The sequence below is a fragment of the Zalophus californianus genome, chromosome 15 (genome assembly GCF_009762305.2).
Source record: "Zalophus californianus isolate mZalCal1 chromosome 15, mZalCal1.pri.v2, whole genome shotgun sequence".
Taxonomy (NCBI): domain Eukaryota; kingdom Metazoa; phylum Chordata; class Mammalia; order Carnivora; family Otariidae; genus Zalophus; species Zalophus californianus.
The window spans coordinates 63270155-63293590 of record NC_045609.1 but is presented as its reverse complement, the minus strand read 5'-3'; positions in this window follow the sequence as shown (position 1 = coordinate 63293590).

Sequence of the window (23436 nt, the reverse complement as noted above, 5' to 3'; positions counted from 1 at the left end):
ACAGGGAGAGCAAAGGCACAGCAGTATGAAAGCTGCTGGTGTGTTTGGGGAATAACAGGAGCTCCAGGGTCCAGCACCAAGAATGAAATGAGAGGCAAAGTCGGTGAGGTGAGTTGGGGCCAGGAGCAAAGACCCTGTTAGCCGCCATGTTGAAAAGTTTGGGCTTAATTAGGAGGCAGTGAAGAGCTGCTGAAAGTTTTTGAGCAGGAGGTGTTATAACCAGACCTTTGTTTTATGATAAGGAAAGTGACAGCAGTATGGAAGCCTGGGTTAGGAGGGAGGAGATTAGAAGCAGGAAGCCAGGTCAGCAGGCCATTGCGAGTTGGACACATACCTCGTTAGGACTTTGAAAGCAATGCTGCGGACAGAGCAGGTTTGCGTGAGGGAGGCAGCTAAGAGAGCACTGTGCAGGGAATCCTGTAGAATGCAGGCTCATTCTCTCTGAGCTGAGGGAACCCGCTGGGTGCAGCCCTCCCAAGCCTCTCAGTTTGCATGTGGTATAGACCCAAGTCAAGAATGATTTGGCTTTCTGTGGGGTCCACTGAGGCAGAGGTGAAAGGCTGCAAAGGCTAGAAATAGACCAGCTGGGCTGGGGCAGATGGAGGGCTTGACAGGGACACAGGATGCCCTTGTAGGAAGAGCTAAGGGGAGGCCAAGTCAGGATATCTACTGATTCCAGAACCTGGGAATTCTACCAGCCTCTGCCCTCCGCCTCCTTGAGTGCCAGCAAGATGAGCTACGATCAGGTGGGCTAGCAACATCACTGTGGAAACTATGAAGGTCTGAAAACCCCTATACCCTGATCCTTTGAGAGGCCCCCCACATTTCCCAGCATCAATTTTGACAGGGCAGAAAGAAGAGAAATGAGCAAAAGCCCAGATCAGACAACATAAAGTATGTTTCCTACTCATCAGAATGTCGGATCTATTATAGTCAGAATGGAAAAGCTTCAAATTCTGTACCAGAGAAGGTGATGCTCTTACCATGTTATCTTGTATCCCCTGCACTTGGAACAGAACTCCACCCCAGATGCCTAACACTTGGGGCTCAGTGTGCCCTGGCCACACGAGGCAGGGTGGCCAGTCCATACCTGCACCTCAGAGCTGTGGGGGCAAGGCTGTGGACTAAGGACGAACGGAGGATGAGGCTGAGCGGTCAGACCGCTGTGCACACTCCTGTGGGTTGTTCACCACACAAGGGCTTCTGGGAGCCAGGAAGTCTTTTCCTAATTTTCACAATGGCTTCATATGGAGTAGCTAGGGCCCAGATAAGACAAAGATTTTTAAACTGCTTCAGAAATCATCTCCCATCTCGGATGTTCCAAAGTCAAATACTTCTATTATTAGTTCTCATAGCCCGAGTAGCTCCCATGTGTAGCACCTGTCACATTTACAAATTTACATCTATTTGTATGAATATTTATCAATGTCTGTCTTCCCTCCGGATCATAATCTCCAAGAAAGCAGGGAGCAAGGGGTTGCTTTGGTGAAAAGTGAAAACCACGGTCCCAGCTGTGGGTCACCATGAAGCTCTGCAGGATGACTTTGGGACCCCCATCTCTTTCTCCAGCACCGGGCTCCAGTTCCCTGGAAACCTGCTGTGGGCTAGAAGTGGATGAGAAGTTTGGCTGTAGCTACACTCCAGCACCTCCAAATTTTGAAGATAGCTCATTATGTGAAAAGCCTTAAGCCACAGGCAAGGGTAGAAACCAGATTAGGCTTCCTCACCTCTTGAGTCCCATCCCTTATGCTGCTGGTAATGCAGTGAGCCAGACAGGGAGCCCCGTGACAGAATGACGGAGCAGTCCAATTTTCTAAAAGGCATCGAAGTCAGACTTTGTCTGAAATCTACACCCTCATGCACACACGTGGACATCACTTCAGGCTGCAGAGTTACTCACAGAAGTCAGCAATGGTAAACAACACCTTTTGTAACTCTGGGGGAAATGTGCCGCTTTTCAAAGAAGCCCAATTTCTTTTTTTTTTCACCCACAGAAGCTGTCATCACTCAGGTTTTAAGAGCAACAGGCTTGGCTTAGAAAGGAAGATGTTTTGGGGGGAAATCTTACCCCACCTCCACCTCCCTTCAAGTCTTCCACCAGGGGAATAACCAACCAGTTCTTCAAGTTGCTACTCAATGTTCCATTTTGTTTCCCTAAAAAGTCCACGCGATCCCTTAAAAATAACTAACACAAGGTCTTCTACATTTCTCAGACCGTATTTTAGGTTAGCAGTTGTATTAAAAAGCTGTTGCTGCATGACAAACATCCTCTGAATCCCAGTGGCAACAACAACGTGGATCTTTCACTCACAGGTCTGCAAGTTGGCTGGGCAGCTCTGCTCCGTGCATTTCCCATCCTCATTGTGGGGCCTGGCGCGAGTCAGGTGATGGGCAAAGCATAAGGGGGCAACTCCACTGCAGCAACACATCCCAAACCTCTGCTCACATCATGTCTGCTCACATCCCACTGGCGAGCACATCCCATGGCCAAACCTAACACGGAAGGGCAGGGACAGGCAATCCAGCTTTGTGAAAGGAACGGCAAAGTGACACAGCACAGGGCATGGATCTAGAGAGGAGTAAGCCCATCCCTCGTCACAAGGAACCATCTGCTTTCCTGCTATTCACCATGTCTCCCATTTGCTGAGTTTCTGCTACATGCAAAGCACTATGGGATACCAAGTTGAATTGGATCCAGTCTCCACCCTCCAGGAATTTACAATAAAGGAAATAAGTGAGTCCATAAAAAGGTGACATTTGAATGTGAAGCAAGAGCTGGGGAAGAGGGGAGGAAGTAACACATTCTGCCGGTGAAGATCAAGGAATACTTTGCGGGGGAGGGAACACTTTAGGTACAAGAATGCTTTTGATGGGTAAAAAAGGAAAGAACCCTTAGCTCTCAAGCCAAGGGCAAGAAATTCAAGATCAGCGATGATGTCTAATGTTGTATTCTTTTGTATTGTAAACTGCTTTCGTAATACCGGATCCCAAAGACACAGAGGGTGCTAGATTGCCAGCAGGATAGTGCTGTAGAGGATTCGAGAGGTCACCTAATCGGGACCATCATGCTGCGAAGCCCTGAGGACACCAGGATGAACAAGAGCCAGTTCTTAGCCTTCAGTTGGGCAGTTCTCCCCTCAGCACAGAGGTGGACAAATGCATGGTTTGTGATTGTGAGAAATCAACAGGACCAGTTTGTGGCACCCAACCACACAAAACAGGGAGAGGATGAATGTGGCAGCCTTGAGGACCAGAGAAATGCCAACGGACTTCTGGTCAAGGTCCACACTCTGAGACTTTTCCTGAAAGAGGAATTCTCTCTGCACGCAGGTGTCTGGAATAGAATTTCTCTTGAGGCCCCCGGGCCCCAAAGCATTTAGGTGAACCCTGTTTGTCTTCCCAGAACTTCAAAATCAAGAGTAGGGGACCTGGGTGGCTCAGTTGGTTAAGCATCTGCCTTCGGCTCAGGTCGTGATCCCAACGTCCTGGGATAGAACCCTGTGTCCAGCTCCTTGTTCAGCAGGGAGCTGCTTCTCCCTCTCCTTCTGCCTCTCCCCCCACCAGTGCTCACTCTCTTTCATGCGTGTGTGCTCTCTCTCTCTCTCTCTCATTTAAATAAAATCTTTAAAAAAAATTAAGCGTAAAATTGCCTCTTTGGATCTACCTATTCTCAGTTACATTGGGGAAACCAAGGCAGCCCAGTAGACCCTTCTCTCACTGATGATCCAATCTTACAAAGGCTCGAGGGCACCTAGAGGTTAATGTGGCTAGGAATTCTCCCTGTGGAGTCTAGGGATGGCAGTGAGTGAGTCTGTAAGCACCCTGAAATGACATATGAGGTGTATGTTTTCATGAGTATAATTTTGGAGTAAGAATTCATAGCTTTCATTATATTTACATCCTCAGTACAACTAGGACCACACCCAAGAAGTTAAAAACTTGATCCACCCCTTCCTTTATTTCTTCAATGAATACTTATTGATGCTGACCACCGAGAGACCATGTGCCCAGCACTAGGGATCCAAGGAAAGCGAGACATCCCCCAGCCTTCAGGTAGGATGATCTAGACATCATCTACCTCTTCCAAGAAGTCTGTTAGACACATCGGCAGCACTTCATACCCTTTCATAACGTGAGACATCATGCCCAATGCCATTCCTCACTGTTCCCCAAATCCTTGCCCCCCGGCCCCCTTCCCTCCCTCCCTCCTTCCCTTCATGCCTTCAATGAATATTTAAGGAGCACAGGTTTTATGCCTGGCCCGGGCTGTGTCTTGTTTAATTACTGAAACCATGGTTTGGACTGAGCTAATTTTGAGGCAATTCATCTCTATGACAAGAAAAAAAAAATTTAAAGCCTCTCATCATCTGCCCCCCGCTCCTCTCCCTACCACCCTGCCCTGCCCCAGTCAGGGAAAGCTTTGTTTTCTCCTTGAAGAAGCTGTAATGGAGACTCCTCCTATGTTTATGGTTTATGGAATGAGAACATTAGAGAATTGCCATGGTTACAGGCCCCATTCTGCCTGCATCTGAGGACCAGAGGGAGCTGGAGGAAACCACCAAGCTGCAACCCTGGGTGCCGCTCAGCCCAGAATCATCATTAAAAAAAAAAAAAAAAAAAAAGTTCACATCAGAGGAGAAATTCCTTCTCAAACAGCGAAGGGAAAATGCCAGGGCTTGATGAGATTGTTCGCAGCCTCTTGGCTGGGCTCTTTCTTCCGCATCCCCCCCACCCTTACCCCCTGCCCCATTATTATTTAAGGTTGTATTAAATCAGGCGAAGGGAGCATACGACAAAATGCAACTGGGTGTCAGTGGCTCTGGCGGGACTCCCGGGCTCGGTGCCGGGCCCCTCATCTCAGCCCCTCTGTCTTCTTGGCCATCAGCGTCGGCCCCTCCCTGCAGGCCCCACCTGAGGACAGATAGCCCAGCACTCTATCTCCCTGGAGGCTGGTGGACTCCAGGAGACCATTCCGATTCTGAAACAGAATGAGGCCATGCTAGAAACGGGCAACCAGGGTCCTGATGCAGCTCTGTGTCCTTGGGAAGGTGTCTTTGCCTCTCTGAACTATGATTTCCCTTCCTTAAAAACCAGGGCATTGGTAAGCATCCTGAAAGCAAAGCAGTGAGATGCTATTGTAAAGGGTCAGGCTGCCTGGGTCCAAATCCTGACTCTCCGGTTGGCTGGTGGTAGGAATCCGGCACGGTGCTCAATTAACCTCTCTGCACTTCAGTTCCCAACCCTGTGAAACAGGAATGACAGGAGTGCTGACTGCATGGAGCTGTGGGCATAGACACCGAGTCGCTCAGAAGCAGGGAGCCTGTGCGATGTCCCCTGTCATCTCTGTGGCCACAACCTTTGAGTCTCCTTCTTTTCAGAGAGCCCAGAAACTAATACATTTCTGCAACAAGATGGCAGATGAAGCTGTTGGCTTTCTAATAGAATGATTTTGCACCCGTCTTTCTTCGTCTTCTTCCACCCTCTGCCCCTCCCTCTGAATGACCCTACAGATGGCGGGGTCATCCTGAGACCACCTGCAGGGGCCTGAGGGAGAGCTCACCTGCTGTTCATTACAGAGCAGGAGGCCTGGATTTCTGCACTCCAAGCTCCTGGAGGCAGAGACATCTTTGGGTGAGGTTCCTTGGAGAGGTAAAGTGGGAGCTAACTGAGGGGGTCCCAGTGCAGGGAGCCATAGCATAGGGGAGTAACCAGATTGTGTCTGTTAACAACAATGGATGTGATCCTTACCACCTGCACTCCCTGGGCAGGCACCACATTAAACAAGCACCATGCTTGCCCCATTTTGTCACAGTCCCAGAGCAACCCTTGGAGGCACACACTATCACACGTGGCACCCTGCCTGACCTCATACAGCTCCCCTGCGGCCGAGCCCAGCTTTGATGGTCGGGGCCTGACCCTCAGCCTCTCCACACAGTTTCCAAACATGAGCCCACAAAGAAAAGGTCTGTGGCCGGCGTAGAAAGTGCTGTGGGCCTCGGACCCCAAACCTTTTACTCTTTCTTATCACTCCTCCATTCCCTGTGGTCTTGTTGGCATGCCTGAGAACTTAGTTAAGTATAACCAGAAAATCCAAGTGCCTCCACTCTGCAGAAACCAGGAAGGAGAATTTGGAGGGCAAATGGCAGCTGTGTGAGCATGAGGCCCAGCAACCCCCTCCCATACCCACACGGAGACCCTTCCTGCAGAGATGGCCCTGGAAGAAGCAGACTTCCATTCACGAGGGGAGACTCCTTTCCCCAGGGGGTGTGTGGGTGCGTTAGTTGGTTGTATTAATCAGTCCAAGCAGCACGTCCAGCCCCCAGGGCCGGCAGGTGGATCCCAGCGGGATCAGAGACCATCTGCCTTTCTTCCTGAGCCTCATACTCGGGGCTGGGCGCAGTACTAAGTACTCCTCACAACGACCTGATTCGATAATTACTAGAGTTGTTCCCATTATATGGAAGGAAAAGGAGTCTTAGAGAGGTTAAGTGCCCCCTCCACATTCCAAGTGGAAAGTGGCAGAACCAAGATTTAAACTCAGAGCTGTCCAAATTCAGAATGCAAAGTCCGTGCTCTGTGCCCACTAAACCCCTCCTCAAGGCTGGAAGAACTCTCATAGAATCACAAGGCAGGTCTGTCTAAACCCAGAGCCCATGCCCTCAGCCCCTAGGATACCTTCCCTCTCCCCGTGGAAGCACAAACGAGTGGAAGGACAGGGCAGGCACCAAACGCACTCAGCAGCACCCTGTGAACACCTGTCAGTGAGGTACGGAGCAGGAGGTGTAGACGCTCACAGAAAGAGCTATCCCTGAGGCGTCCCAGCTGGATGCCTGGGAGGGGGTGAGCCTGGCCACAGCAGAGGAGCCCGGCCCAAGCAAAGGCAGAGGGAAGAGGGCAAGTCGGGCGCCCTGAGAAGCTAGTGAGAGGCCTCCCCCTCCAGTGGGCCGTGAGGAGGGGTGGGGTGTGCATGTTGAGTGTAAGACGGACTTTGGGGCTCCCAGAGTGGCTGCAGGCACGGAGAACCTGTCCTGCCCCTTGAACCAGGAAGCCCAAGCCCTCGTGCCCCACCCACCCCCAGCCCCCACTCAGAAGGAAAAGCAATTTTCCATATTAATATATCTGAGTCCCAAACCTTTTGACCTGTGAAAAACCCTTCCTAGTGATTTATTTGTCTCTTCTCGCTAAGACAACTGCCATTATTTTAAGTCACGCACGTAGCAGAGACACTCTCTCCCTTCTGGGGTCAGACTGGGCTTGTCATAGGGGCTAGAGAAGGCTCAGAGCGGTCCCCGGGTCCCCTGGCCCCAGGAAAGCATTGCTTGGCAGGGTCATTTACACCCCAGTAGGCAGGGACTGGGCCAGGAGGGGCCAGATGGAGAGAAAATCTGGGCTCAGGCCAACAGCCAGTAGAATAACCCCTGGAAGACTCAGTTTACCTACCTATGAAACCAGGGCACCTGGGTCACGGCCGACATCCTAGAGGAGTTCTCACGGGTTCCCCAGGGGACTCAGCTGTGGGCAGGATGACTGTCTTGTACTTAAAGGACCCTGCTTTCTCTCGGAGCGCAATACAAATAATGATATCCCCAATGTCTCACCCCACCCCATTTCCTCTTTGCTGCCAAAGGGTGGGTGTTAGGAAATGAATATTAGAGATTGGTCAGATCACAAACAACTCGGAAGCGGCAACTTAGTCCACAATGGAACAAACACTGAGCCCCTGCTGCGTGGCCATGGGGCCCTCTGATGGGCATGGAGAGGGAGAGAATTGCCCCAGGGGGTGGCCAGAGGGCCAAGTGGCCGACAGAACAGGAACTCTGCAGTCCGAGTACCTGGGCCCCAAACCAGCCCCTGTGGCCTGAGGCATGTTGTTCACCTCTCACTGGGCCTCTCCTTCCTCATCTGTAAAATGAGGTTATTAACAGCCACAGCAGAACATGATGTCTCTCCCTTCTTATATCTCCCTCATTCCACCTCGTGAATATTTTGTGGCTCACATCTGCATGGAGATCTGAGCTGTCTACCCCTCTACCTCCTATGCTCTGCTACTCCTGCTCACTGTGTACAAACCTTTATTGTGCCATCAAATATTTCCATCTTCTTTTCAGAGTGGATGTGCTGTCTCCTTAATTATAGGGACAGTGTCTGGAGGGCGGAGCTGCCTTTATGCTTACTGTTGATCCCCTCTGGGATCTGGTACAGGACCGCACAGGATGAGAACTCAAGCAAGAGGTGTCTAACCAGCTGACCATGGAGGCAGGAGGGGCCCTTGGGTCAGAAAAGTCAGTCCACTGGATTGGCCAAGGGAGGACTGGCTCAGTGTGTACTGAGGTTGTGGCCTGCCATTGCCTACACATACAGGGGATGATGGACGGATGGACGGATGGATGGATGGATGGATGGATGGATGGATGGATGGATGGATGGATGGTGGGTAGATGGGTGGATGGTGGATGGTGGGTGGATGGTGGGTGGATAGATGAATGGATGGATGGTGGATGGATGGATGGATAATGGATGGCTGGAGGATGGGTGGAATGATGGCTGGCTGGCTGGCTGGCTGGATGCATGGACACCTGGATGCATGGACAGAATGACCTTATTCTGGGGAGATTTCTCTGGCCTCTTGGTCCCTTCAAGTTTACCCTGAATCTTTACCTCCTTTCCTCCTCCACAGGCTCAATTATTCCTGCCAAGCTGCACCCGAAGTCTCAAGGGGAAGGTTGGTTAGTTTTCTCACTTGCTTATGTTGTGTAATTAAATAATATAAAAACAAATCAGTGTCATGTCCCAAACATTTCTGCCAGTGCTATCAGCCTCCTAATTAATACCATTGCTTGGTGGGCACTGGGCAGCCTGTCTCCCTGAGCTCCCTCTGAGCCCCCAACAGGTCATTCCAGGCCTGGTGCAGCCTGCACTGAGCCCCAGCCAGCGACCTCCTCTCCTGCCCACCCTGGAGACACACACTTCTGCCACGTTCAGTGTGAGGCAGCCCAATGCCATCACATGCCCAAGAAAGTGGTTACCAAGATCATGTAGGGAAACAGGCTCTGTCTTTGAGTAAATGCTGGCATGGTCCTTTTAGAGCTTCCTTCCGCCGCCTTAACTCTGCCTGACCCACAGCCCGTACCCACCCCCCATAAGCCTTCCCTGATTCCTCAGCCCACCCCCCTATCTGTGCCCTCCTCTGGCCTTTGCAACCTTCTGACTACTCTGTGCCCAACCTGTCTCTTTCCTCCATTCATATCCCAACCTCAGCCCATCAGAGAGGGCATCTTTCACTAGTTTCTCCTCCAAGGGACATTCTACGAAACACCTGAATGGTACTCCTTAAAACTGTCAAAGTTATCAAAAACAACAAAAGTCTGAATAACTGTCACAACCAAGAGGAGCTAAGGAGACACAATGACTAAATGGGATGAGGTATCCTTAATGGGATCCTGGATCAGAACAAGGACACTGGGCAAAAAATAAGGAAATCTGAATAAAGTCTGGGTATCAATGCTGGTTCATTCTCAGGACAAACACAACACACTAATGCAAGATGTACCAATAGGAAAACTGTGTGGGGTCTACGGGAACTCTCTCTTACTATCTCTGCAGTTTTTTTTGTAAACCTGAAACTGTTCTAAAACCAGACTATTTTTTTTAAAAGTTAATGGAAGGATTTGGGCCCCCAACCCCACCAACACATATATCCCCCAGGGCAGAACGTGTTCACACACTGTCTCCCTGCCATTTGGTGTCCCAGGAAGTTCAAGTTCCTTTAAGGCAAGAACCAAGTCTTCCCTTACTCTTATTTCATGGATAGATTCTCAACACAGGGCCAAGCATGTGATAGGCTTAATAAATGCCTGATGATTGTTTAAAACACCTCAGGACCTCAGAAAGCTATGGAGGTGGGAAGAGATGGTAAGTGGCCCAATTTTGCTTTTTAACATATATTTTCCACAAGGAAACCAGCTGATGGTGATACATTAAATGAGGCAAATTATTGCAACCTCACAATTAGCTGACCAGTCAAAATAATAAGTCACCCTTAATACATAATCATACTATCTAATACTTATAATGGGCACTCATAATGGGCCAGGTGTTGTGCACAATCTCATTTAACCCTCAGAACAATGCTAAGTAGCAAGTAGTTAGGATTGTTACAATCCCCATTTTACAGCTGAGGAACTCAGTGAGATTATGAGACCTAGTCAGGGTCAGAGGGCTAGTGATCAATGGAGTTAGATTTTACCCTAGGCAGAGCAGTCTGGCTCTGAATCCACCTTAAGCCAGTACATTCTACTTGTGCCAACTACCTACCAACCGGTGTTACTTATTTCAACCTGTTTCTCAACAAGGTCTATGGGTTCCATGTCCGCATGATTGCAAATTCCCAATAAATGGGTCAAAATAAACAAAGGTATCTGAAAGTGTCTGTCCAAACTAACAGACAGAGGTTGCCCAGAGCTTCCATAATAGCAGCCTGTCCTCCACGGCAGCTAACCTGTCTTCCTTCTGCTGCTACGTGCTTGGTTTTGGTCCTGCCTCTGCCATCGGGTGGCTGGGTCCACTCAGGTCGGCCCCATTGTGTCTGAAGAGCTCAGGACCGTTCAAGTTGGAAAAGGCCTCAGAAGTCTGCTGGTCCAGCCCTTTCATTGCACAGGACTCATGATACCAGCTCCCTGGTTATGGAAGACTGTCAAGCCTGGAAGGCAAAGGCAAAGCCCTCTTTGGTCTATTACTTTCCATGCAACTCATCAACGGGCCTATGCTCCAGAGGAAGAACTCTGAGTAGTTAAGGAAGGTACTCAAACATCCTGTGATCCCAGGGATTTGAACAGCCAGCTCTAGAGCTCCCCACCTATGGCTCAGGGGACCTACCACTTGCCTCCAGATGTGTTTGGGTACCCAATGGCCAGATGTGTTCAGAGACCACAGAGCAGAGAACTGTGGGTACCTTCGGCAGAAGAAGGGAGGCCTTGAGAGATGCCAGTGACCCCCCCATTCTCACCCCACCCCCAGTGGAAACACACAACAGGGCTTCTGCCGAGCAGCTCATTCCCTTGTAATCAGGAGTGAGCTTGTTCACAGACCTGCACTGTCCACAGTGGTGACCAGTAGCCACACGTGGCTTTTTCTGATTTTAACTAAAATTAAATAAAGTTTATAATCCAGCCCTTCAGTTGCACAAGCCATATTTCAAGTGCTCACCTGTGGCTAGCAGCTGCCGTATTAGAGAGCATAGACACAGGACATTTCAGCGTTTGGGGCAGCGTTGTTGGTAGACAAGAGCGCCTTTGTCAACAGAGAAAGAAATGGGGCTGCAGAATACAAATTAACCAATTGCATTTTAACAACCAAACATTCTCCCAGCTACCTGTGTGACCAAAAGATGATTGCATTTTTATGCAGAAATGGCTTTTAGTTGTACCACCTGAGGATCCAGGCAGAGCGGAAGAGGCAGAGATATTTTCTAATGCCTCTTCCGAAGACACACGAATTGAGAGCTGATAGGATATATGCCAGGATGCACACCCACCCAGGTGAGGAGCTTTTTAGAAATGAAAGAGAGATATTTACTTAACTGGAAAAAAGACAAAACAGCATGTTTACTCTTTACTTGGTTCTTTTAAGAAAAGAAAAGAAACAAAAGTGCACCAGCTAAAACATATCTAAGTAGAACACAAGTGTAGCAGGCCAGGCGATGTTGGCGGTGGGCGAATGAGACAGGATATTTAAACTGTCTGCTCTGACAAGAAAATTGAAGACAAATTGAGCACGGCGCTAAGCCTGGAGAAACCGAGATGGTTTCGTTGCATTGTACCTTCTCTTGCCGCAGCTCCTAGCTAGCAAGAAACAGCTCTATTTCCGGTTCATTCGGAACCTACAGCAGTCCCCCCTTATCCACAGGAGAGACCTCCCAAGACCCCCGGGGGACTGTCTGAGACCGCAGACAGCACAGAACACCGTATATACTATGAGCGTGCCGTATTTTATTGCATTTCACTTTATTGCACTTCACAGATGCTGCATTTTTCACAGATTGAAGGTTTGTGGCAACCGTGCATCGAGCAAGTCTTTCGGCGCCATTTTTCCAAAAGAATTTGCTCACTTAGTGTCTCTGTGTCACATTTTGAAATATTTCAAACCTTTCATTATTATTATATTGGTCATGCTGATCTGTGATCAGTGATCTTTGATGTTACTATTATAATTGTTTCAGAGCACCATGAACTGTGCCCATACAAGAATGAAAACTTAATCAGTAAAGTATGCATTCCAGCTCCAGCCGTGGCCCTAGCTCTCCTTCACCTCAGGCCTCCCTATTCCTTGAGATACAACAATATTGAAATTAGGTCAGTTAATAACCCTACAAGGGCCTCTACTTGTTCAGGTAAGAGGAAGAATTGCAGGTCTCTTACTTTAAATCAAAAATCTAGAGGGCGCCTGGGTGGCTCAGATGGTTAAGCGTCTGCCTTCGGCTCGGGTCATGATCCCACAGTCCTGGGATCGAGTCCCGCATCGGGCTCCCTGCTCCTTGGGAGCCTGCTTCTCCCTCTGCCTCTCTCTCTGTCTCTCTCTGTCTCTCACGAATAAATAAATAAAATCTTAAAAAAAAATAAATCAAAATCTAGAAATGATTAGGCTCAGTAAAGAAGGCCTGTCAAAAGCTGAGACAGGCTGGAAGTGAGACCTCTTGGACCAAACAGTTGGCCGAGTTGTGAACATAAAAGAAAAGGTCTTGAAGGAAATTGAAAGTGCTACCCCAGTGAACACACGAATGATAAGAAAGAGAAAGAGTCTTATTGCTGATATGGAGACAGTTTGACTAGTCTGGATAGATGATCAAACCAGCCACAACATTCCCTTAAACCAAAGCCTGATCCAGAGCAAGGCCCTGACTCTTCAATGCTGTGAAGGCTGAGGGAGGTGAGGAAGCTGGAGAAGAAAAGCTTGAAGCTAGCAGAGGTGGGTTCTCGAGGGTTGAAGAGAGAAGCCGTCGCCACAACATAAACATGCAAGGTGAAGCAGCAGGTGCTGCTGTAGAAGCTGCAGCAAGGAATCCAGAAGATCCAGCTAAGATCATTCTGGAAGGTGGCTACACTCAACAGCAGATTTTCCATGTAGAGGAAAGAGCCTTCTATTAAAGAAGATGCCATCTAGGACTTGCATAGCTAGAGAGAAGTCAGTGCCTGGTTTCAAAGCTCCAAAGGACAGGCTGACTCTCTTATTAGGGACTAATGCAACTGGAGACTTTAAGTTGAAGCCAGTGCCCATTGACCATTCTGAAAATCCTAGGCCCCTCAAGAATTATGCTAAATCTATTCTGCCCTTGCACAATAAATGGAACAACAAAGCCTGGATGACAGCACAGCTTCTTACAACATGGTTTACTAAATATTTTAAGTTTACTATTGAGAACTACTGCTCAGCAAAGATTTATTTCAAAGTGTTACTGCTCATTGACAATGCACCTGGTCACCCAAGAGCTCTGATGAAGAAATACCACAAAGTTAATGTTGATTTCATGCCTGCCAACACAGCATCCATTCTGCAGCCCATGGGTCAAGGGGTCATTTGGACTTTCGAGTTTTATTATTTTAGAAATATATTTTGTAAGACTAGAGCTGCCATCTATACTGATTCCCCTGATGAATCTGGGCAAAGTCAATTGAAAACCTTCTGGAAAGGATTTACCATTCTAGATACCATGATTTATAGGAAGAGGTCAAAATATCGACATTAACAGGAGTTTGGAAGAAGTTGATGAATCATAACAAACAACTCTTAGAACCAAGGAAAGGTAATCGATAACATAATTTAACATTTAATTAATAAATTAAATTTTATTTAATTTATTAAATAAACATAAATTTAACCATTTGCTAGGCACACTCTACACACATTGTCTCATTTGATCTTTGTATCAAATCTGGGGATGGAGGCACTGCTAGACTTTCTATTTCACACATGAGAAACACTGGGTACAAAAAGGTTTATCTGTCTAAAGTCTCAAAGGTAGTAAAGGGGAGATCCTAGATTCCAACTTGGACAGCCTGCTTCCAGAGGCTGTACTTACCATCACTACACCACACACAAGAGAAAGGCCCCAGATTCAGCAGATGCCCACGACATCTGTATTAATTACATATGCCACTCAAAGAAACAAAGATATTTCCAATTCCTCCGAAGCCTGATTGCACATCTACTATGCATGGGCGCTGGCTAAGATTTAGATACTTCGGTTGCAGTTCTAGTCCTCCCAGATTGTATGTATGTACCTCTTTCAGGCACACAGAGAGGCTGCTCCTTCATGGATAATGCCCAGATCATTTTTCTTTCAAAAAACCATAGAGAAAAATAATGACATATTTTTAGCAAGAAAGGAGATGCCAGAAGGTAATTGCTTTCCAAATTACTATAAGTTATAAATGGATCAATGATTTTCTCTAGAGTTGGAATCAACAGTAATTAGCAATATGCAAATCCCACCCTGAGCCCTTTGCTGCCCACAATGAAGGGGGAGGCACCCTAAGCAGTCATTTGCATTCATCTGGAGGAGGCCCAGATGGGCGCACACCAGTTGGGGTTTGCAGGCTATGAACTGAAGGAAAGTGGAGGGGAGAAAAGTAAATCTGTGCCCTAGTGAAGTTGGGGGCCTGGGCCTGAGGGTGCTCCTCTGAGCTGAGCCTAAGCGGGATAGCAAAAAAGAATCTGGATCAGATGTACAGCGAGATTGGAGGAAAGGTAGGGAAACTGTCAGGGTTGATTTCTGAGTGGAACTGATAGGTCTGTCCCCTGAAGGAAGAAGTTGGCCTGGGTGGGAGAAATGAGCACTGGATGAGAAGCCTGGAGCCTAAGCATTAGTCCTAGCTCTGCTCTATTAGCCTGTGGCTGGAGCCAGTCACCTTACCTCCTAGGTACTTGTAAGAGGAGAGGATTGGACTAGGTGCTCCTTGTGTTTCCCTCCGTTCAGTTATTCATTCACTACAAGCACTTTACTCTACCTACCATGTGCCAGGCACTGTGCCAAGCACTAAGGACAGAAACGCAAATAAAACTTGTTCCCACCATCAGGAGCTCTCAGTTTGCCAAGAGCAAAGAATGTGAAACCAGATCATCTTTTTTTTTAATTTTTATTTATTTATTTGACAGAGAGAGAGAGAGGGAACACACAAGCAGGGGGGAAGGGCAGAGGGAGAGGGAGAAGCAAGCTCCCTGCTGAACAGGGAGCCCCACTCAGGGTTCGATCCCAGGACCCTGAGATCATGGCCTAAGACGAAGGCAGATGCCCAACTGACTGAGCCATCCAGGCAGCCCAACCAGATCATCTTAACGATGTATTCTAAGTACCCCAGGACACATATGAAAGGGTTCATTCCAAAGGAACCTGGACAGCTTTCTTGGAGGAAGTGACATTTGAGCTGGACCTCACAGAATGATTCTATACTTCATTTCCAAGCAATTCAGTTGTAACTCCATCTAGGGCCACAGAGGGTTTAAGGCAGTGCTCCTTGAGCTTTTATGAACACACAAATCATTGGGGAGCACCTATAAAATGTCCATTCTTGGGGCCCATCTCTCACAGAGTCCCATCAGTCCATCTGGGACTGGGACTGAGAGTCTGCATTTTAGCACGCTCACCAGTGACTCTGGGGCAGTTGGTCTACGGACCACATTCTGAGAAAGGACTGGTGCGATCCTTCTTGATTCTATCTGTACTGTTACAAAAAAAAAAAAAAGAAGAAGAAGAAAGAAAGAAAAAAAGAAAGAAAGAACGAAAGAAAAGAAAAGAAAAGAAAAAGAAAAAAAGAAGAAAACCCTAAGGGCTGTTTTCAGATACTGACAAGACACTTGACGTTTGACAACAACTCCTTGAAACCTCCACATGAGTGTCCCCTCCCAAGAAACAAACTAATGGCTACCAACCACAGTGATGCGACCAAGAGCATACAAAGAACCTCTTCAAACTTGAAGCCCCATATTCCATTCATTCTGTGCACGGAGCCAGGGACTCGGCATCTGTCCTCCAGAGGTGCCCCTGGAGCAGTCTGGGAAAAGGCCCCCAAGCCGTTCACCTGGTCCCTCCCTGCTGAGTGCTGACCGGCTCTCTGAGCTAGAGGCACCTAGGTTCCTCCACCCCTGTCCAACAGGGGGTCTGCATCTAGCTCCCTCCCGGGAAGCAGAAGGCACAGAGGGCATTATGGTAGAGAAAACCAGACTGTCCCGAACAGAATGCTCACCCCCAGATCTTCACCTGGCTGGCTCTGCACGATCAGGTGGGCCTCAGTGCAGATGTCATTTCTTCCGAGAGGCCCGCCCCCAGCCAGCCCACCTAACACTTTGTCAGTCTAGCCTCACCTGGCGTATCTGGGATGGCCCTTAAGTGGTGATCCCCGATCCGTCATGTCTCCAGGTCCTCACGCCTCACACGGTCTTCTCCCCTTGGTTCTAGGCTGCTCCTGAGACCTATTTAAACCACAGAATGTAGCAGAGGGGATGCTGTGTCTTAGGAAGTTCTGGCACCTTCCACTTCTCTGCTTCTGGAAGCCTGGGGCCCTGATTTAGGAAGTCCAGCACCCCTCCTGGACAGAGTAAGTGCAGGCACTGCAGGGAGAGTGAGAGACCCAAGACGACATGGAAAGACAGAGAGAATCCGCCAACCCGCCGCCATGCAGCCCCACAGGTGACCATCAGCAAGATTTGCAAAAGAACGCATCCTGCTGAGTCCAACCCTGAATGTAGAATTGTAAGCAAATTGAATAGGTGTGGTGTTTTATTTTTTTAAGATTTTATTTATTTATTTATTTATTTATTTATTTATTTGAAAGAGAGAAAGATTGAGACAAAGCATGAGCGGGGGGTGGGAGGTGGCAGAAGGAGAAGCAGGCTCCCCGCTGAGCAGGGAGCCTGATGCGGGGCTCAAACCCAGGACCCCGGGATCATGACCTGAGCCAAAGGCAGAAGCTTAACCGACTGAGCCCCCCAGGCGCCCCAGGTGTGATATTTTAAACCACTGATTTTTAGGACGGTGAATTAGGCACCAACTGATACCTGATACCATATCACTCTGTTTCACCTTCTTCATACCATTATTACAAAGAAACAAAAAGTCTCCGACCACCTCCTCTAGAAGGGAAGCTCCCCGAGGGGAGGGGCTGTTTGCTCAATGCAGCATCCCCCCCACTTGAGCCTTGCCCGGCCCAGAGCAAGGGCTCCCCCATATTGAATGAATTCACCACTGCTCATCTGAACCTCAGGCTGGACCAGGGGCAGAATGTAAGCTAAGCATCCAAAGCCCAGAAGTCTCTGACACTACCAGAGCGAGCGTCAGAGAGCCGTGTTGATTTTCCATTAACAAACCTCACACTCATCAGAGCAAACTTTAAAGGCTAAAGAAGAACAGTTAGTGAGGAATTCAGGCTTGTTCAGAGGCCCCAGAGACAGCTGGCTTGCGAGCAGCGAACGCTGCAACTCCCCGGGGGGTCACAGGACCCAGTGGCCCAGGCGCAGATCTCTGCACAGCCCCGGAGCCCACAGCTGGCCTTCTGTGCGCCGTGCTCCGAGCTCGCCCACCCTGAGTAATGACATTTCCCCGGCAGACCCTCAGCAGCCACCTCCTGCAGGAAACAGGCAGCTGCTGATGCCAGGGGAAGCCAGGGGTCCCCTCGGGGCCGGCAGGGGCGACGCAAGCTGGCTACATACGGGTCAAAGGGAAACGGTGCAGAAAGATGCTTCCTGGCTGCGTTTTGCACCAATGGCCCTCTGACACGAAGCCCCTTACTCCCACTTGCATGCTCTTCTGGTCTGTCTTTCTCTCCCCGACTATGCTGGTGAGCGCCTGAGGAAACTTTCTCTCTAGGCAGCAACTGGCTGCTAGAAAAGCAAGGGAGTGCACAAGAGTGCCATCTGCCAGGATCTCTGGAGTCCCTAAATCAGTTGACAACGGGATTTGGGGGGAACCTGGTCCACCCTTATCTTGAATTTTTCTAAGTTCCCTTGTCTTCTCTTTATGGGGGTTCTCTCAGCACTTTTGTGAAAGTTCAATTAGACAATGTATTTCAAGGAGTGTTTCTCACATCTTGCTGCACATCAGAATCATTTGGAGGACTTGCTAAATTACAGATTTCTGGGGCTCATCCCAGAGTTTCAGTAGGTCAGGGATGAGGCCCCCAAATTTCCACTTCTAACAAGTTCCCAGATGATGCTGATGCTTCTGGCCCAGGGACCACAACTTGAGAACCACTCACTTAACATAGGAGAAACCTAAATATGAACACCTGCGCGGACACACACACACGCACACGGAGTTCAGACTTTTCTGGAATTGTCCCAATTTTTAGTCAATGGAAATATATAAATCACTTTAAACTGTCCCTACTACAGCCCTCAAGGGGCTGTCAAGAAAGCAGCCTTGCAGCAGAGTGACTGTAAAGGAAGCAGAGAGGAGAGGATAAATATTTCAAAGGCTCAGAAGTTGGTGTTCCTCGTGTGCCCAGAAAGAAGCGACGGAGTGTCTGGAGAAAAGAAGAGGAACCACGCATCTTCTGAATCCATTAGCCAGGGAGGAGTTTGAGGCAGAGGTGGGCTTTGTGGGCCGGTGGGGGGTGGGGAGGTGTTGGCTGACCAGACTCGAAAGAACCTCTTCCTCCAGCTCTAAGATCCGTGGACCATGTGTCCGTGCATCTGTGTCTCACAACCACAGCAGGTTCAGGCCCCCAGACCTGCGGAATCAGGATCTGCAAAGGTGCACTCTATGACTGATGATACACAATCCCAGGTCAGACTGCTACACACTTGAGGAGTTCCTTCCTGGCGTGACTCGAGGGTCCTTAAGGACGCAAGGGGCAAGGAAAGGGCAAGTGGGGCAGTTAGTGTTCCATGCGGACAGAGTTTCAGTCTGGGAAGATGAAGAAGTTCTGGAGATGGATGGGGGTGATGAATGCAGAACAATGAGAATGTACTTCATGCCACAGATCTGTACCCTTGAAAACAGTGAAAATGGTATGTTTTCTGTTATGTATACTTGACCATGATAAAAAAAAAAAAAAGACCCATCAAGGAGATAAACGTGCAATCAGTGAGGTAAGTTGTATCTGATTAGTTACAAATTACCTTCATAAAGTTGTCCAAAGGTATTGGATGGAGTGCAGAAAGGCAAAAGAGAATGTTTTGAGGTATCTCTGCCTAATTGTATGGGTGGTCTGATTCTAATAACATATATTTCTGAATAAGGCAAAAAGATCTTCAGGATAAATAGGAAGCAATATTCCTGGTGAACATCCAACACCCTTTGCTTCTTTTCTGGGCTCTCAGACAGTATTCTGATCTACGATGGGGGCTTTCTCAAGTACCACCCTTTACCCCCCCACCCCCAGGAGGCCATGTTTCCCACAGGAGCAGGTGGCTGAGAGGGCTTCTGTTGTAAATTCCCACACCACCACTCCACACTCCACTACATGCTCCATTCCCCTGGGAGCAGAGTCCTATTTGGCCACAGCAGATCTGTTCCCCAGAACCTCAATGCCAAGCCAATTGAAAAAGCTGAAGTTCTAAACTTGCAAAGCGGAAGATGCAAACGACCCCCAAGAGGATCACAAATTCCAGGAGGCCCCAGCCTGGCAAGTAAATCGTCAATGCCATCCACCGCCTTCCCCCAACACACACCGTTTATAATGAAAGTATAAGTCAAACATGGGAAATGCTCTCATTTTGCCCCAGAAATGGAGGAAGCATTGTCTGCTTATGATTTCCAAGCTCATCCAGGGGATCTGTCAGGTCCCACTTTAATCTAACCTCCTCAGCAGAGTAATGGTTGAGTTCTCCCAACACCACACCTCTCACCCTTTCCCATCTAAATGCCTACTGGACTGATCGAATCAAGGAGCTGGCACTCAATTATACATGGCCTGTGTCTTTTCCTGCATAAATCACTTGACAGAGTGCAAAAGGTGTGGGTTTCATAGCCAGAGAGCTTCGGGTTGGAGATGCACTCTGCACCTGCAGGCTGTATAACTTTGATTCTGAGTCTTGGAATCAGTATCTATGCTTAGAATTTAAGAAACCTAGCAATTAAGGTACAGAACTGAGAAGGTGAGTTACCATGGCTAGGCCTGTGCTCGGCCCTATTCATGAACACGACAGCTACCCTCTGAACACACTGCTGAGCTTCCAGACGCTGAGGAGCACCTGCTCTCCCCTGCTCCCTGCCACCACCGCCCCCCACCCCCAGCACCTGGTTCTCAAGCTTGGCTGCACAGGAGAGTCTGGTGGACAGCTTTGGATGCCCAGAGATGCTGGAGTGAGGCTCGAGTATCTGTCCTTCTAAAGCTCCCCCAGCCACTTCCCTGAAGCAAACAGCACAACATGGAGTTCAACAAATGTTCAAGAAGGACTTAATCAATTGATAGAGATGCAGAGTTCTGTGACCGATATGATTGACAGGGAGGGATATTCCTTGCAGGCATCATTATCATTAGGTTCCATTTTAATCGCGAGAAAACTCCATAGAATATTAGATGCCTCCAGATGAGCATTAACTGAGTTGCCAAACACTCGGTCTTAAGGCCAAGGGTCCCAACATAGTTGTTAATTATTCGACAGCAGTGTCTCTTCACATAGAGAGTCCTTATTAGAGAAATAACCATCTTTGCTGAGACATACCTTGTTTGCTGCAGTTGTGAAAAAATAAAGGGGTCATGGAAGAATTTGGGGAGGAGAGCTGAGAAGCCCAGTGGTGTATAAATAGATAGCTGGATGGTTACTAAAGTTGATGGCAGAGTCACATAAGTCAACAACGGCGAGGTGGGGAACCTCATTAACTACAAAAATCATTAGCAGAGAAAGAAAGAAAGGGGAGGGCTGAAAGTAGAGGTGTTGAGCTGCCAAGGGAAGGCTATTCTGGAGGAAACTGAGATCAAACCTGGAGCAGGTTCTGTGGTCAGGTCACAAGGGAGGAGCAGAGAGCTGGTCGTCTCCCACACCCATCCATGGTTTTCCACAAAAATAAGGCAAGAGGTTGGAATGTTCAGGGCATTTAAATGGTCACAGTCTCTGTCTTCCATACCTATGCTCAGGGTTGTGTGGCAGCATTTCCTGCAGGCAGAGAGGTTCTGCAGAGGTGACCCTGACTCTCTCCATGCCATCCATGGACATGAGGGGTCCTCTGTGATCTGAGTAGTAGTCCAGGCCAGACTCAGAATGGAGCCAGGGACCCAGATGAGCCCAGACCCCAGGTAGCCATCCCTAGCTGATGCTGCTCCCCAAATCCCAGCTCCTTCTTGGACTCTCCAAGTTCTCCTGGGTCTTTGAGTAGGGACAGCACTGACTCCTGCCATGTCCCATGATCTCAGGAGGAATTCATTCCCTTTGACTTGATTCATTCAGCTAACACATGCCATGCTCCTACTCTGTGTCAGTGAACAGGGAGGTACAGACACAGAGGATAATGCCAGATGAATGAATGAATGAATGAATGAATGCTAAATAGTAATAACAACACTAATAATAACTAGCATTTGCTAAACCCACGTCAGATGTGAGGCTCTGTGCTAAGTGCTGTATATTACCACTTTGTCTTTGGCTCATGAAGAAGGCATTATTATTCCAGCTTTACACATCAGAACACTGAAGTTCAGAGAATTTAAACAGCCAGGCCATATATCATATAGGGATTGGTGGAGCTGAAACTGAAGGCCACAGCTGCCCGCTCCAGCGTTTGAAGGGCTCAAAACCTAACTGAACACCGAGGTAAAGGTGCAGGATGATAGGATCAAAGAACCAGACCATGCGGACACCAGCACGAGTGGAGCAAAGGAGGGAGAGATTACGGGCGGGAGAGGCCCGGGGGTGCCCTGCAGTGGGGCGAGGTGGGGGGTCCAGGAACATGGCTTTTTCTCACTCAGAAGAACCCATACACATTGGGCCAGCAGTTTTTTAGGGTTTAATTCTGACTGCCTTTACCTGTAGAATGTGTACCATCCCTGGTGTCTGATCACAGTCTGATTCATACAATAGTCATTTGCTCAACTCCTATCAATTTGGGGATCCTGGGAGAAGATTATGGGCCCCCAGATAAAAATCAACCCCATGGTGAATTTACATTCCAATACTCTGCTTTATTTAAAAACTACAAAGGGACTACTTTCCCTCAATTTATTTGAAGATGTGTGTGCATGCTCATGTGCATACTTGTGTAAACATTCGCCTAAACATGAGGCCCCAAGCACAGGGTGTGTAGAAGTTCTCCATTCTCCCTCAAAGCAGATATGTGTGTAACTTAGAGGATGCAGTGGCCTCAGGCTACCTTGTTTAAGAAGAGTGGCCATAATTTATTAGAATATGTTATACCCTTTAGAAAGGGAAAAATCCATCACATGGCCATTGCCAGGGATCTCAAAATCCTTTAGAGGATTTTCGCAAGGATCCTTCATAACACCTACCCATGTGCTTCCTTGAGGAGGAGAGAAAGAAGAGCAGTAATGTAGTGTCAAAGGAATTGGGTATACGCCATAGCCCATCGAATCTGGAATGCCTATAGGGGAGTATCAAGCACCCATTCCTCACCAACGTCGTGTGAAAAAAGGGGCTGGAAATGTGTTCCAGAAGACATGATTGCTTCTCGGGACCAGTCCTGACTCAGATCAGACCTCACTCAGAAGTGTCAGCCTCTGCAGGTAGAATGCATCTGAGCTTCAGGCAAGGACTGAGCAGAAGGTGTAGGAAGAGATTCAAGGCAGTGTTTACTTCCCATACCCGAGTACTGCTGACTGTGAACCCAAGGAGATACCAAATCCCACACCCCAAACCAAGTTCTATCCCATCTGAGTTCATTATTAACCTGAACAGACTTCCTTCAATAGGGTCACAGGACATAAAGATGGCAGAAAGTCCTGTCATATGGCAGAAGAGGCGGGGGATGCAAAGAAATAGAATATGTACTCACTGCTAGGAAAGTTGGAGCCAAGTGGGTCTGCTGGAGACCCCTGCTTCCAGAGAACATCTGGCTCTCACAGAGCACAACAGTGGCTCTCGCAGATTGCTCTGGAAAACCTCTCTCTTCCAAGAGGCGATATCATGCCGTTGTTAACAGGCTAGGCCTTCCAGGAGGCAAGTCCACGTTCTCTGATGCCCCATTCAGATAATCTTCTTGAGCGTGGGGAACCATGACAAGTTCCGTCCACCTTCAAGGTAAAGCCTACTATACAACTGTGTTCACGGGGGAGATTTTTAAAACCACAGCATCAAAGAACTGTAATTAAATGTGTGTGTGTGTGTGTGTGTCACACACACACACACACACACATAAATACAGCAAATGGCAACATATAAATACCCATTTGCTTAGGTGCATAGATAAAAAGATACAATCAGATGAATGGGGAACATGGTCCCATGTTGAGCCTAAGCTGTATCACCTGTGGGACTCATATATGTTTTTGA